The 15,622-nt window shown below is 46.9% G+C and overlaps 1 long non-coding RNA gene across 1 annotated transcript; it reads left to right on the forward strand.

The window, feature by feature from the left end:
* Positions 1-9,597: 9,597 nt before the first annotated feature.
* On the forward strand, positions 9,598-15,034 carry LOC110199483 (uncharacterized). Its single transcript, XR_002321997.2, has 4 exons — positions 9,598-10,064; positions 10,990-11,216; positions 12,699-12,751; positions 14,564-15,034. It is a non-coding gene; the product is annotated as an uncharacterized LOC110199483 (long non-coding RNA).
* The last annotated feature ends 588 nt before the right edge of the window (positions 15,035-15,622 follow it).

Genomic DNA, 15,622 nt, shown 5'->3' on the forward strand with positions numbered 1-15,622 from the left:
GAATGTCAGTGATAGAAGGAACCATAACACATAAAGCACAGAATACTAGAGGTAAGGGACGGAAAGCAAGAGAATAAACATTCATTAAGCACCTAAGTGCCAGGCACATGCTAAGCACTTTACAAATATCATCTCATTTTCACCCCATTTTACAGTGGAGAAAACTGAATCAGACAGAGTTTCAATGACTTGCCCAGAGTCACATAGCTAGGAAGTGTGGAGGATTTGAACTCAGGTCTTCCTAACTCCAGGCCCAGAGATCTATCCACTGTGCCACCTAGCTGCCTTAACACATGCAGTATGAAACACCAGAGTCATTCCAGGACCTTATTGATCATCTATCTAGCCCAGGCCAGAGAGATGAAGTTACTTGCCTATCGATCTTCCTACTTGCTCAATCCATAAGATGCCACACCTGGGCCCTGAGATATGACTACTGAACAAGAAGGTTGCATGGACACCAACCAGTGTAGGTAATTGTTGATTCCAATTTCTCAAACATCCTACATCCAACCAAGGTGACCCACTGAGTTGATGGCCTCTGAGGGTTCAGAAAAGATCACTGTTTTTACTACAGCCTCCTCATCCTCCTGTTAGAACTGGTTTTTCCAAGTCCTTCCATGGTGGTGGCATTACATTGGTGCAGAAGAACTGGGAATCCAACCCAGAGTCCTGCTTTCTGTCGCCTTGGGTGACATTGCCTCTATAAAGAAGACAGGGGGCAGCCAGGTGGTGCAGTGGATAGAGCACTGGCCCTGGAGTCAGGAGGACCTGAGTTCAAATCCAACCTCAGACACTTGACACTTACTAGCTGTGTGACCCTGGACAAGTCACTTAACCCCATTGCCTAGCCAAAAAAAAAAAAAGTAAGACAAAGCTCATGAGCTCCCAACTGAGTATGAGAGTGCAAAGGAACCTGTAGCCTCTGAGAAGGGACAAAAAAGGAAGAGGAAATATGACCTGAGTCTCTGAGAAGATTCTTGCTAGTCAAGGACCCTAGGATAGTTCATCTGTGCATGGAGTCAGAGCTGAAAGGTATCTCAGAGATAATCTAGAGCCAACTTAAGTTATTTTACACAAGCTAAGAAAGAAAGGGAAAGTCACTGGCCTAAAATAATCCACAAAGCAAAAGGCAGAAGTAGGATTTCAATCCAGACTCTTAAAAAAATGTTCTTTTTCTCTTTCTTTTTTTTATTAGTTTATTTTGATTTATCAGCAATCACATCCATAAGCTTTTGAGGTTTAAATTTTTTCGCCTTCCCTCCCCACCTCCCTCCCCAAAACAGCATGCAATCTGATATAGGCTCTACATATACATTTCTATTAAACATATTTTCACATTAGTCATGCTGTAAAAAAGAATTAGAACCAATAGAAGGAACCACAAGAAAGAGGAAACGAAACAAAATACAAGAAAAAAAAATCAAATAGTATATGCTTCAATCTGCATTCATACTCCATAGTTCTTTCTTTGGATGTGTATAACATTTTCCATCATGAGACTTTTGGGGATGTCTTAGATCCTTGCATTGCTGAGAAGGGCTAAGTCTATCAGCATTAGTCATCACACAATGTGGCTGTTATTGTGTACAAGGTTCTCATGGTTCTGCTCACTTCACTCAGCATCAGTCCATACAAGTCTTTCCAGGTTTTTCTGAAGTCCACCTGCTCATCATTTCTTACAGCACAGTAGTATCCCATTACATTCATATACCACAATTTGTTCAGCCATTACCTAATTGATGGGCTTTCCTTCAATTTCCAATTCTTTGCCACCACAAAAAGAGTTGCTATAGATATTTTTGTACATGTGGGTCTTTTCCCCATTTTTATGATCTCTTTGGGACACAGCCCTAGAAGTGTTATTGCTGAGTCAAAGGGTATGCACATTTTGATAGCCCTTTGGGCATAGTTCCAAATTGCTCTCCAAAATGGTTGGATCATTTCACAACCCCACCAACAATGCATTAGTGTTCCAATTTTCCCACATCTTCTCCAACATTTGTCATTTTCCTGTTTTGTCATGTTGGCCAATGTGATAGGTGTGATGTGGTACCTCAACCCGGACTTTAAAAATGTTTTCATTTTATTTTTTTCAGTGAATAAAAATTTATTTTCCCTCCCTCCCATCTCCTCTATCCTTTTACTAGAAAAAAATAATGAAAAATTAAACTCTTGTGATAAATATGTATAGTTAAGCAAAGAAAATCACTATATTGGCCATGACTAAAATATATACATATACCTCCTTCCAAATCCTGAGGCCACCCCTCTCTATCAAGTGATGGGTAGCATCTTTCATCATCATTGATCCTCTGGAATCATAGCTAGTCATTGCATTGATCAGAGTTCTTAAGTCTTTCAAAGTAAACCCAGGTCTTTCAATGCTAGATTTAGCTTTCTTTTTATAGCACTCCACTCAAAGGTGCAGACCACTGGCAAATAGATCCTGCAATGAGGGAGGCAGGCCATTGTCGTGAGAAAGAATGAGTCGTGTGCCTTGAAGGTGATATTCCCATTGTATCAAAGATCCACAGAGAAAAGAACTTTGCTTTATTAACATGTATTGTGTTGCATCAAGAGTCCAACACAAAATGGGGGGGGGGGTGTCCAGGAGGAGAAGCTGTGTTGGAAAGGTGAGAAGCCTCAAGAACTTTCCAGTGCCAGGTTGGTGTGGGTGGGTTGGCATAGAAGTGCCATATCTTACTCTTGAAAAAAAGAAGCTCCTAAGGCTGGTGGAAATGAAAAGCCTTTTCCAAACAGACATGAAAAGTTCAAGCCTGTTTCCTAGAGGATCGGTGTCAGATTGTCAGTCATGATAAGGAGGTCCCCAGGCCATTGGCAGTGCCCAAGCGTTTCTAGAAGGAACCTACATCAAATCTCGCTGGGCTGGAAAAGTGAAGAAGCTGGAAATAAAACATCCAGTTTCAATAACCAGAATTGAGGGGAAAGCTCAGAGGCTCCAAAAGCCATGTTTGGGAAACTAATACAAAACACCATGGGGAGAAAGGGTCCATCTAGTCTAGCTCCCTTATTTTACAAGTGGGGAAACTGAGGACTAGAGAGAGGAAAGTGAATTGCTTAAGATCATCCCACCCAGTAAGCAACAGACAGGATTCAAATCCTGGTCTCAGAGCCCAACATGTTGAATTCTCAGTCAGGAAAGGTGATAGAGCAACAGATATTAACCACCAGGCTAGACTGGGAAGAAAAGGAAAAGATCAAGCATTCAGACAAAATAAGTTGGGTTATCAACCTGGTAGGAGGAAATTCAGTGTCCATTCAGTCACCGGAAGCCTCGAGGAGTGGCCAGCTGTGTAAGAAGCATCATGGAAGGTTTGCCTGGAGAAATGAAGAAAACAGAAGCAACTCTTCTGGCTGAGGTTCTAACCAGACTGATGCTCATGGTGTGAGGCCAAATGCCTTTGGATATATACACAGGCTCCTCCACAAGATCTCTGTCATCTTCCCTTGACATGGAGCACACACACAGGCTGAACGTGTTATCATTTTAGGGAGGACAAAAAAAAAAGCCTAATACCTGGTAATCAGAGCTTAACTAGGGTAAACCAGTTAAGGATTTGTCCCAGAGTGCCAACTTGATGAGAGTATGGGGGGTTGTTTTATCTCTTCATTGGTCCAGATTCCACCATCCTTAAATCTCATGGTATGACATAGTTCTGCACCTTCAAAGGGGATGGGAAAAGAGTAGAGGTAGATCCTGGAAAAGTTCTTCACTGGCATAGTTGATAAGAGAAGTATGGTCCAACCCCATCTATGAACATAAAATTGTACTTATCACTGCCCCATTTCCCCCAACTACTTTTATCCTCAGTAGAGGAAAAAATACTAATTATAGCTCTGCTGGTGATATCTGAGTCCTTTGTCCTTGAAGGAAAAGATGAATACTCAAGTGAAATGAATGCCTAGGACACCCCTAGAGTCATCTATGCTCTGGGACGAGCAAGAGTCCTCTCTTCTTACTAAAACCTGACTAGTTCTTTGAATTTCCTCTATGGGGAATCTGTCTAGATAAACTCTAAAGCTCCTCTTTGGAGAGACCTCAGCTCTTCAACCCCTTCTTCCTGGACTCTTCTCGATAGATAGGCAGATCAAAGAGTTTCCATTGAAAGTCACTCAGTCCTGGCTCCATTACCCACTCCCATCCTGTACCCACCATTCCCCGATAGAGTGCAATGAGTCAGACCCCAGGGTGGTGGGTGTTGGTTGCATATCCAGTTCCTGGCGCTGACCCATTAAGCATCCCTGGGCAAGATATTTCTTCCTCTCATCTTCCAAGGGGCCTTTATGGCATATCTGGCCCTGTTCTCCCCCTGCTCATCCTCCTCCCCTCTGTGTGACCTCAGATCTGCTCCACTGCGTTGAAAATCTTCTGGGAAGGTCTAATATAGAGTCATGGACCAACAAAATGTGAATACACGCCCAAGGCTCAATCATCACTCCTTTGTGTTTCTCCAGCTACACTCTGCTCTGGAGATAAAGGGGTTTGGGCATGTTTTGCAAGCCCAACAGGAGGAGGCAGTGATAGAGCAGCTGAGAAAGCAGAATTAGTCTTGGGGTGTATTAACAAAGAATAGTGTCCTAGTCTAAGGAAGTGATAATCTTAGTTATTCTAATATCCAGGGCTATCTTATATATCTGACCAGAGAGTTACCTCTAGTAGGTGGTGCAGTAGACAGAGGATTGGGCTTGGAGTCAGCAAGATCTGAGTTCAAATTTAGCCTCAGACACTTCTTAGCTGTGTGACTCTGGACAAACCTCTGTCTCATTTTCCTCAACTGTAAAATGGGGATAATGATAGCACTTACCTCAGTGCTGTTGTGAGGATCAAATGAGATAATGTTTATAAAGAGCTTAGCACAATGCCTGGCACATAGTAGGTGCTTAATAAATGCTCTTTTCCTGCTTTTCCTTCCTTAAAAAAAGCCTCAGATCAGAGGACCCTGGCATCACTAGCAAAATAAGAATTAGAATATTTTTTCAACAAAGTCCAGTTCTTGGCACATCACGATTGTAACAGCTAGCATTCATATCACACTTTAAGGTCTGCAAAGTGCCTCACATCTGTCATCTCATCACACAAAATCCCTGAGAGATAGGTGCTATTATTATTCCTATTTAAGGATAAGGAAATGGAGTCTGAGAAAGGCTCAGTGACTTGCCTGGAGTTGTACAGCTGACAAGTGAGGGCATATGGGATTTAAACTCCAGATTTCCTAACTCTAAGCTCAGCCTCCTAACCACACAACAACCCAGTGCCTCTATATAGTAAGCACTTAAGAAATGCTCGTTCATCCATTCATTCATTCATTGTCTCACTCTTCTGTATCCTGACTGGGCCCCATCTATAGTATCTGGTTCAGTTCTGGACACATGAAGCTAGAGAGTGTCCTGAAGAAGGCGACCAGGATAGTAAAGGATCTCCACATGATGTCCTATGAGGATCAGGTGAAGGAAATGAGGACGCTCAGCCTGGAGAAAAGAATATTCATCTAGGAAACAAGCCTGCTGTCTCCAAGTGTTTGAAGGGCTGCTCTGTGGAAGTGGGATCAGAATTTGTTTCCTTGGCTCAGAAGGGCAAATTAGAACCAATGGGTGAGAGCAGCAAAGAAACATTTTAAGCTTGACACAACGTAACACTTCCAAGCTGTTTAGAGCTGTCCCAATACAGAACGGGCTGTCTCAGAAGGGAGTAGTTCACCTCAAGAGAGGTCTTCCAACAAATACTGGGTGAATACATGTGGGATACATTTTAGAAGAGATTCTCAATCAGAGAGGACTTATTGGACTAGAAAGCTTCTGGACCCATTCCAGGTCTTGGATCCTGAGAGATCTCATCCACCTTTACAACTTGTAGATGATCCCCAATCTTCATCTCCAACCTTGACCTTGGCCTTTGAGTAGGAAGTCGAGGAATGGGTGTGGGCCACTCTCTAGGAAAAGGGGAACCTCTCCAAGTTATGTTTCAGAGACAGCAACAAACAGAAATTTACAAGCGCTCCCCAGCCATTCCCAGACACATTTTCCAATAGAAACTCTGACTGACTTGTACATGTGGTTTTTTTTTTAATTTTCCACAATGAACTGTGTGATGTCTCACTGCTCCTAGATGTCTCATTTACTAGTTCCCCCAAAAGGAACAGAGTCTTGGGAGTAAAGTTAGACTAAAATTAGTTTGAACAAGACCATATCAAAGTTCCCTTCTCTGTCCAACATTCTCTGTTCCCAGGTCACTTCCATTTCTGACATCAATCACCCAACAAAAAGTCCATTCCAGCTCTGACATCTTTGGTTCTAAGGTTTCTTCTGCATCAGCCATTCATTCTATCAGGCATCCTATGGCTCTGAAACTTGGTGGCTATTTGACAATTAATCTCTTAAAGTCTCAGTTTCTCCTCTATGAAATGGGTGAAAATGCTCTCATTATTTATGCCACAGAGTAGTTGCCAGGATAGCATTTTGTAAACTTGAAAGGGCTACATAAATGTGAGCTATCATTATTGTCTTTTTTCATCATCCCTCCCAAATATGGCCCTCTGCATTCCAAGGTTCCTTCCAACCTGAACATTCTCTGCCTCTGATTCCATGTTTCTGAGCAGGTGTGAGAGTCATGACCAGCTCAGCACCAGACTCTCATCCTCCCCTGTACCCTCCACCTCTCACCACCCTCATCTTCAAGAGGCCAACTTCCCAAGCTGAAGCTAGAGGGGAGCATGTCTCTCATTAAATATATCTAGTTCTCTGACTTGAAATATAGGGGCAACTCTGCCTGAAGTGGAGGGAGGGACATTTGTAAAAAGTGGGAGGTGGGAAAAGAGATCCAGGAATGCTAAGGAACTGAGACAACTGGATGAGATTGGGGCACATGGGAAGGAGGAGTGGGGCAGGACAAAGCCGGGGAGAGGACCTCAGAACAAAAGAGGTTCATCCCAGTGTGGGACTTTAGAGCTCAGGGTGATGCAGGCACCGTAAGCCAGGGCTTCCCCATTCTCCTCTATCCTCTGTTACTTCAGGGAGGTTTTTCCTACTGCATGGCTGGGCTCCTGTCCCCATCTTGCCCACCGTATGGACGTGAAAGAGGGATCCAGCCTGGCAAACTCAAGAGTCTTGGCCAATGCCCCTACCCCAGCTGGTCTAGAGCTGCCCCTGCCAATGCCTCCTTCTGCTTTTTAGCCAGGCAACAGATGGGTTCTGGGATTTCTCTCCTTCCCTAATGTTTCTTCTCTTTGCCCTCTTCGTAGGGGAGGAAGGAGATGGCTTGGCATGGGTGCCATCCTATCCCCTTAGTTTGCTGGTGTCTCCACAACAGCTGCAGTGATTGCAGTATGCCTGACCCGCCTACGATTGAACTCATGGGCTAGCTGAGGCAGATAATGAGCTGTGGTGATCCCACCTTCCTGTAAACTCAGTGGGCTCTGCCATTCCTGGGGCTGGCTGATATTCCCCAATGGGAATTCTCCATTCAACCCAGACTGGTCCCCTTTCTGATCTCCCAAATACTCCTTAGTAACATCTGTACTGATTTAGAAAGGACCGCAGAGACCATGGAACCACAGGCCAATAGATCCTGCTCTAAAAGGAACCACAGAAGTTATCTGGTCCAACTAGTACCTGAACAGGAAATCCTTTCCACCTGAAGCCCTTGAGTCATGGGGAACTCTTTACCTTGCAGGGCAGCCCATGTCGTTTTGTTACAACTCTGGTGAGTAGGAAAGTTTTCACTGCAACAAGCTAAGTTCTGGTTCTGTTTCCACTCATTGCTGCCATCTCTGGCCAAGCCGAACAAGTCTGATGCCTCTTCCATATGACAGCCCTTGGGATTTTCGAAGGTGGCTATTGTTGATGTCCCCTCACCCCAAGCCTTCTTGAAGAAATCCCTCCTTCAAAGCATAGCAGTTCTTGTGCTTGAAGACAGCTTGCATTACGGCCCACCCCTCCTCAAGCCTTCTCTTCTGTATACTAAACTCTTTCAGTTCTTCCAGCCTATCCTTCTAGAGCTTGGTTCCCAATATCCCCACCACCACTGCATCCCTCCTTTGGGCAAACTCCAGCATATTAATGTCCTTCCTCAAATGTAGCACCCAGAACTGAACCCAAGACTCCAGATGGAGTCTGACCAGGGCAGAGGATAAACAGAGTATTATCATCTATCTCCTTCTAGAACTAGACTCTGTCATCACTCAGTGATCTGGAACCACGTAAGGTCTGAATGAGTGCATCAAACAGCCAATCAGCAGCTGGCTGTTATTCATGAAAGTGTGGATCCATAGTTAGGTGAACATGTGCAGACACATACTGTGTTGCCTCACATGAACCACTTCGCCTTGCTGGCTTTCCGTTTTCTCAGTGGTGAAATGACAGGACTGTTCTCTCATTTTTAATTAGTTTTAAAATCCTAGGAGAAGGGAGGGAAGAACAGACAGACCGAGACAGAAAGAAAGAGAAACAGAAAGAGACAGAAAGAGACCTGAGTTCCATTTTCTTACTTTTTGTCCAGGACACTTTTGTGAGGCTCAGGGACAAAGGGAGGACTTTTGCCTCACCTGGCGAAAGGCTTTCTTCCCTCCTTTTGAAGAGACATTAAATGTCTGGGCACAGGCATGCTTGTGAGTTAGCACATGTATTTCCTGGAAGTGAATAGGAAGGCTTCTTTCACTCCTCCATTCCCTCTGTGTTTGCTGGTTGAGATTTCATGTCCCTTCAGGAGCCCAAGCTGTGGAGTCCCAGAAAGGAAGATCTGGCCTGAAGAAAGGAGGGAGGGAGCTGAATCCCAGGAAGGGAAAATGTCCTGATGCATCTTCATTCCTCCACAGTTCCAGGTCTGACTGGATCAAATCCTGCTCTTTAGTGACCTGCACAATGGACTCATTTCCAGAGCCCGCCTGGACTAAATAGGAAGGCCCCAGACCTTCACGAGCTGAGCGGCCAGCCGGCTGCTTCTCACTCAAGGGTCTCAGGGGCCAGACACTACTGTGTTCCCTGGGGTGGGTGTGTCCCAGGGACTCTGAGCTCCATGGGCTCCCTTGTGGGCTCAAACTTTGGGTTAAGGGGGTGCTCAGTCCTGGTGGAACTCTGTGATCATCTCCTCTGACCTTCTAATATCTCCAAGCCAAAGGATAGTCCCAGAGTCCAAGATGAATCCTAGGATCATCTCTGATATTTATTTGCGATAGAAGAAGCACAGGGTTGGAAATGAGAGAGAAGCCAAAGCTGGGAGAACTGGGGCTTCTCCTATCCCAACCCTGGGGCCACATGGAGGGGTGCGGGTGGGGGTGGGATTCAATCTGCCTTCGGCTCCAACCAGCCCCGCTGAATCCTCTTGGGAAGTGTAACAGGAAGCGCAGGGAGTGGGGAATTCTGAAGGGAGGGGGTGGAGGGGCGAGAGGCCAGGGGAGGGGGTGCCCGGGGAGCGCCATGACATCATGGTCTATTGAGAAGGGGAGGGGGTGGGAGGGGAGGGGAGAAAGAGGGGACCTGACAGCCAATGGGAAGGAGGATCTCGTTTCAAAAGGGTTAACCTGCAGCCAATGGGAGCCAGGGGGAGCGATCCTGCTCACTCCATTCAAGAATCCCAAGTATTCAAGATGGACGGCAGGGAGTGTGGAAAGAGAAAAAGGGGGAAGAGGGGATGAGAAGAGCAAGAAAAGGAGAGAGGGCACCGAGGGCCAGCCGGCCGGCTGCCTGCAGCTCCCCTCCCCGCCGGCTCTTCTCAGGAGGCTGCACAATCTCATCTCAGCCAAGACTTGAGAAGGGGGGAGGAAGAGGAGGAGGAGGTGGAAAAGGCAGGAGAGAGGGAGTGGGAAAGGGGGAGCTGAGGACAGACACAGGAGAGAGGGAAGGCGAGAGAGAGGGAGGGAAGGGAAGAAAAGGGAAGGAAAGGCGAGAGAAGGGAAGGGAAAGAAGGAAAGGGAAGGGAAGGAAAAGGAAGGGAAAGGAAGGGAAAGGAAGGGAAAGGAAGGGAAGAGCCAGAGCAGAGGCAGAGGGAAGTGGCAGGAAATTGACCAGAAAGAAGAGAACTCTAGATATTCTCAGCTCCCAGAAGGGTAAAGCCAAAGATTTTCTCCTTTTATTTTCTCTTCGTTAAAGGGCCGGGGTCTTCTGGTCTCTGTTTCTCACCTTCTTTATTCTTTCTTTTCCCTCCTTTTTGTCTCCCTCCTTTTCCTACTTCACTTGTGGGCATCTTCTCTCCCTCTGATTTGCCTCTACACAAACAACCAAAACAACAATTAACAATTCTAAAGCGCTAGGAATATCTTGCTGGCCTGGTTTAACTGCCGTTTTCCAACTGGTTGGTTGGGAGGGGGCAAGGAGAGAAAGGGATCTGCTAAGACCGAGATGGGGTTGAAGTGGAGGGGGGGTGTGTGTGAAACCGTAGTGTGCGTGGGGGGGGGATTCCCAAAGGTGCTTGGTGGGGGAAGGGTGTTCTGATTTCTTTGGGGGTTCCTGAAGAGGTGGGCAGTATTCGTATCTTGATAGGAGTTGTAACTAGCGATGTGTGAATGGACTGTGTGCTTGTGTTGTCTGTACCTGAGGTGTGGCTCAGAGTTGTGTTGCGGCTACGTGGTCCTGCCTATTTGTGTTGAGGGGAACAGAGTATGCTGAGAGCTGTGAGTTCAGTTTGTTTGAGGGGAGATTGTGAAGTGTGTATGTGTGTGTGTGTGTGTGTGTGTGTGTGTGTGTGTGTGTGTGTGTGTGTGTGGTCTGTGGCTGGGAGGTGTGTGGGAGGCACAGTTGGGTGCTGGCGGTAGGGGTAGGGGGAACTTCTCCCCCCCTCCCCCCTTCCCAGCTGCCCTCTTCTCTCCTATCCCATTCACATAACTTGGCTTTTCAGGTCCCTCCTGGTCTCCTCCTTTGGTCTCCATGGCTGCAGGGAGGGGGTGGGAGGGGAAATTCGACCAGCCCACCCCTCTCCTGAGCCCCTGGCCCCTGCTGCTCCCAGCTAACCCTCCACCTGCCCTTTTCTCTCAGATCCTAAGGGCTTGGTCCCACATCCCCTGCAGCTCTGGGGCTGGGGCTGGGATTGGAATTGGGGCTGGAAGACCGAGACCAGCCATTGCGGAGAGTGAATGGGATGGATTCAAATTCCTCCCCTCCCCCCCATTTCCTTCGAGATCTCTACACCACAGTCTTGGGAAGAACTTCGAGGAACGCCTGGCTCCTGGGCCCACGGTGGGGGAGGGGCCATTCCAGACTGGGTGAGTCCCAGGGTTTTTCTCTTTGGGGATGAAATGGAGGAGAGAGCTGGTGGCGGGGGGGGGGGGGGGGGGGGGGGGGGGGGGGGGAGCTGTTACTCCCCCTCCCCCTTTCCTGTATCCATAGCTTCCCTCAAGCCCAGGTTTCTCTCTTTACCCTGCTTGAGTAGATGGGTGGTGGGAAGGACTGCCTCCCTCTAACTGAGGAGCAGTCAGCCCTCTCTTTGCCCCTTTGTCCCTCGCTGGTGTGACCCATTTGCTAGCTCTGACTGGCTTGCCTAGCCCTGGGGGCAGAGGTCAGGACCCACCCTTGGTGACTGACCCCAAGCCAGGCTTCCACTTCCTTCCATTAGGACTCTCTGCAAACGGGGCCCCTGTGTTTAAAGATCAATGGAACAAACTGCCCTGTTGAAGCTGGGAGGTGGAACCTGGTGTGCAAACAGGAGAGGGGCGGGGTGTCCTTTGGGCTGCTGCTGCTGCTGAGGGATTCAGTGGGAGGTCCTGTGCCCTCCTTATAAGGCCCTAGACGGTGGAGGGATCCCCAAACCCCAGGAATCAACTCTTGACTTGTCTTTTCTTCTCTGTACCAGCTCTGGGGAGGGTCTTGTCCTTGAGATTTAAACCTGTTTCCAACTGGAGGGAGGGATTTCCCAGGGAAACTAACAGCCCACACTGGGAACAATCTGTCCCTCGGGCTGGTGGTATCCCCCAATGAACAATTGGTTTTTCTTCCTCTGCTATCTCTTACCCTTGGCCTTTTACTGATCTTGAGGGCATTGTATAATTTGCTCATGAGAAGGTAAAGTCCTCAAAGGTCAGGAAAGAAAGGCCAAAGAAGGGAGTCTTTGTGCCCAGGTTCATTCTTAAAGCATAGTGCTTATTCGCAAGCTTTCTGGGCCCAGGGGCACCCACAGACAAGAGCTGGGGCTCACAGGTTTTTTCACTGCTGTTATTTGACTATGGTTCTGCTTAAAGTAGAAAGGTAGCCTCTGAGCATTGCTCAACTCTGTACCCATACAGTATTTTGCAATTCTTAAATAGAAGTCCCCGGGGTCAGTGGCAGCCACTTGAAGCCAGACTGGCTATGTACCTAAGTACCAGTTCTCTGTTGCCCAGGGGCACTCCCCCCCCACCTCTCTTTATCGCCCTGTTACCCTCCCCCATCTCCAGCCCCCTCCTCCAGGCAAAATCTCTTTGAGGCCTAGAGATGGAAAACTCTGCTGCCCAGGGATGTTGGGAGTGGAATTCAGAGCCCAGGAAGGTCATCATGATCTAGCATAACTTCACTTCAAGCAGGGAAGTTGAAAGAGAGAGGTGGTTTCAAGATTTAGGAAAGAGGAAGAGTTGATTAACATAGCACCAGCACCCTTCTCTCTCTCTCTCTCTCTCTCTCTCTCTCTCTCACACACACACACACACACACACACACACACACACACACACACACACACACACACACACACATCCTCTCTCTCTCTCACACAGGCTTTTGGACCGTCCACCTCCTCCTGAAGCAAATGCCTGAGATCCAATGGAAGGTAAGAATCAGTGTCTGCACATGTCCTCAGTTGTACCTGCACCCTTTACTTGACCACTGAAAACCCCTCGCAGCCAAAGGACATGTCATCTCAGCTTTGAGCAAAAATATCCTCGTCTACTCTAGGCTGGGAATAGGGATTGAAGAGATGAAGAAAAGGAGAAATGTGGAAGTGATGAGATTGAAAACAGAGATAAAAGACTAAGGTGAGTGAAACCAAAGCAAGAAAGGAACAGAGAAGAAGGTGAAAGGAGAGGAGGGAGGAAAATGAAATGAAATGAAATGGAATGGAAGAGATGAAGAAAGACTGAGAAGAGAGGAGACGTCCCCCAGAACCAAGGCAGCTTCCGCTCCTGGCCGGGGCTCTTTTCACATTGTGCTACTGTCTTCACCTGTCACTAGCAGTGCAATGTAAAAAGGGCATTGGCTGGGCAGTACCAAGCAGCACCAATGTGGCCTCTTTCCTCGGACCCTTCCTCGACTTGTGCCCGAGTTAGCTGGATTTTAGTGTTGGAATCTGCCTCAATTTAGCATCATCCTGAGACTGACATCAGCTCTGGTCATCTGATAGAATTCCGTGTGAAAAACCGATTTGGGTGGGTGCTACAAACAATACAGTTGTGGGTTTACTGTGGGGAGGGAGAGGGCAAGAGAGGTAGCTATACCATCTGTGGTTAAATGAGGGTCAAAGTCTTTAGTGGTAGAAGCACCTCCTATACAAGGTCCCTAGTTGTCCTGGAACTTTTAACTTGAAGGGGAGAAAATGGCCATCTGACTGCCTATTTTCTTTTCTGGCAAACCCAGAGTAGGATTGGAAGGGTAGAGATAGAGGAGAACAATAGAGCAAAAGAGCCCCTTGTTTCGGACTGGGAGAAGAAAGCAGAGAAGAAAGTATGCCTGCTCACCCCTGTCAGCCCACACCAGCTGCTCTAGCCCTGTGTGTTCAGGGAACGAGGAGAGAGTGAAGGAGGCAGTCACCATTCTTTTCTCCCCAACCACAGGCTCTTAGATTAAAAGGGCACCTTAAAGATCCTCTACTCTTAAGGGTTCGGAATTGGAAGGGACATCAGAGTCATCTAGCCAACCTGTATTTGGACAAATCCCCTCTACCGCATACCTAACAGTCATTCAGTCTTTGTAATTGAAGACCTCCAGAGGGAAGGAACACTAGCCTCCTCATTGCATAGATGAGAAAACCAAGGCCACCAAGCTGGTGAGCATGAGGGCCAGGATTCAAACCCAGATTCTCTGACCCCATAAGCAATACCCTTAGCAAACAACATTGAGAGTAATTTCTTCCATTCAGAAACCCCTCAGCTACAGGTTAGTGGTAATAAGGGGTGGGTCCTCCTGGAAGGATCCCCTCCCCCCTTTTTAGCCTCTGAACTGTTCATAGGATTGCCCAGGACCTGATCAAATCTCCCATGATGCAAACAGGACAAGACTCCAGAGGAAGCTGTGGGATGAGTGTTACTGACTAGGTTGTAAGAACTTTCAGGGCAGGAACCACACCAGATTCTATTCCTGAATTTCTCATATTTGCTGGTGCAGGACAAGGCACGTAACAGGTGCTGTATAAATTATTTATTTGAATTAGAATTCATTTGCTGAAACAGACATGATTTCCATGATACCAGCAATCTAGAGAAGCCAGCAGCTTGGACATGGTCTGCAAGGGCAGCTTTAGAACAGACACAGATAGTGTCACATAGACCAGAAATCTTAGTGGCAGGGGGTGAAATTCACAAAGAGATAAGCATAATAGCATATAACTGAAATGAGCTTCTGAGGGCATCTCCATCTTGCTTTACAGTTGAGGAAACTGAGGGCAAGCCATTCTTACTTCCCAAGTGTCCCCAGCCCCTTGGGCAGGCAGAATCCAGAACACTAAAGAGTTCCACTTCGATGCGGGAGGCTCATTGTGTAGGGCAGCAGCCCCTTCCTGCCCAAGTGCTTCTGTTCCATCCTTCCTTCGTGTGTGCTGCCCCTCAGCGCTCTCTCGGGAGCAATGTCTCTGCGAGGCATGCTTCATGCTACTTATGTCTATCACAACCTTGCCATCCCTCACTGTCCTCACTCCACTTCGTTTCTTCCTCAGCCTTAAGTACTGAATAAAAAGAGTGGGTTTTGCTTCATTGGGTTTGTCAGAGAATGTAAACTGATGAAGACTTTGAGCTCCTTGACTGAAGGGCCTCTAGCCTTTCTTTGAATTCCCAGCACTTAGAACACAGTGCCTGGCACATAGTAGATGCTTAATAAATGCTTGTTGACTGAAGAGCAAAGACCAAGTGGCTCCTGGCATTTTTTGTGAAATACTTAGATTTATGCTGGAGGTAGGAATTGAATGAGATGACTTCCAATATGCCTTCCAACTCTGTCACTCAGACTTCATTCAGGGTTGTGTGCTCTGTATCTTCCCCCAAGCACTTCAGCTAATGAGTAGGATGTCTAAATGTACCTCAGTGATGGAATGAGTCAAAACTGACCAAAATCGACCCTTGATTGACTGAATCCCAGTGATACTACAACTTTGAGCCACTCCCTTTCAATTCTGCTGATTATGGGTAGAATCTACTGATCAACTTTTTTTTTTAATCTAAAGTAGTGTCTGAGACTGCTAGAGGTAGCTGGGTGGCGAAGTGAACAGAGCCAACGATAAATAAGGAAGACCCGAGTTCAAGTATAACATGACCTCAAATATGACTTCATTAGCTTTGTGAACTTGGATAAGTTAATTAGCTTCTCCAGGCCTCGGTTTCCTCATCTGTGTAAAAATGGGATAATAATAGCAACTACCTCCCAAAATTGCTGTGAGGATAAAATGAGGTACTATTTGTAAAGGGCTTTAAAACCTTAAAACACTATATAACTG

This window comes from Phascolarctos cinereus, unplaced genomic scaffold, assembly GCF_003287225.1.
Source record: "Phascolarctos cinereus isolate Bilbo 61053 unplaced genomic scaffold, phaCin_HiC Scaffold_9;HRSCAF=440, whole genome shotgun sequence".
Taxonomy (NCBI): Eukaryota; Metazoa; Chordata; class Mammalia; order Diprotodontia; family Phascolarctidae; genus Phascolarctos; species Phascolarctos cinereus.